The sequence below is a fragment of the Bison bison genome, unplaced genomic scaffold, assembly GCF_000754665.1.
Source record: "Bison bison bison isolate TAMUID 2011002044 unplaced genomic scaffold, Bison_UMD1.0 scf7180017864213, whole genome shotgun sequence".
Taxonomy (NCBI): domain Eukaryota; kingdom Metazoa; phylum Chordata; class Mammalia; order Artiodactyla; family Bovidae; genus Bison; species Bison bison.
The window spans coordinates 5542518-5543389 of record NW_011494785.1 but is presented as its reverse complement, the minus strand read 5'-3'; positions in this window follow the sequence as shown (position 1 = coordinate 5543389).

Here is an 872-nt window from a genome sequence, read left to right as displayed (position 1 = left end):
TAAGACCATGGTCATAGTTCTGCACAGAGAGGGCCGGAGCTGTACAAGCCGCGAAGCCCAGGCGGCTCCGCCCGTGCCTGCTCAGGCCCACCTGGCCAGCGGGATCTTCCCCATTTACAGGACAGGAGCACCTACAAGCTTATAGGTGGGAATGGGGTGACGTGTGCCGAGACAGTCCTTCCCTCAAGACATGGACGATCGTAACAAGTACAACAGTCACAGAGCAGCAAAGACCATGTCTTCATGTCTCCCTAAATGCAGGTGGATGGTAAGATGACCAATCTGACTACGTTTCTCGTGGCTGAGCTGCTCAAGAGGGGAGGTCGTGTCAGGGGGCTCTAGTCCTGCAGCCAGAGGCCTGAGGTTGGGTGAGCTCAGGGCCCGGCCCCTCCAGCCCTCACGGCCCCTCCGGGGAGCTTCCCCTCTGCTCCTGAGCCCAGAAGGATGGAGCTGCCTGCGGGAGGCCGCACTGCAGTCAGCAAGGGAATCAGGTCTGAACCACGTCCAGTGGGCGGCCCCGGGCAGCCTTCAGACTTGGATTCTCCTTTGTCGTCTGGGTCTGGCTAAAAAGCAGGGGCAGGAGCCACATCCCGGGGAGTCCCACAGGCCCCCAGTCAAGCCCAGGCAGACTCTCCTCTCAGGCCATAGAGAGGAAGGAGCCGGGACACTGATTCCCACTAAGGTGTGAACAACTAAAGTTGACTCTGATGGGCAGGGCTGGGCAGGGCCCTCACTGAGCAGGTCTTTGCAGGAAGGCCCCTCCCTTGTTTACCTGGGAGGGGAGACTGCTCCTGCAGAGCGCAAAGGCCACAGACAGAAACCACCTTTGTCGTCTGGTTCTGGCTAAAAAGCAGGGGCAGGTAGCCACATCC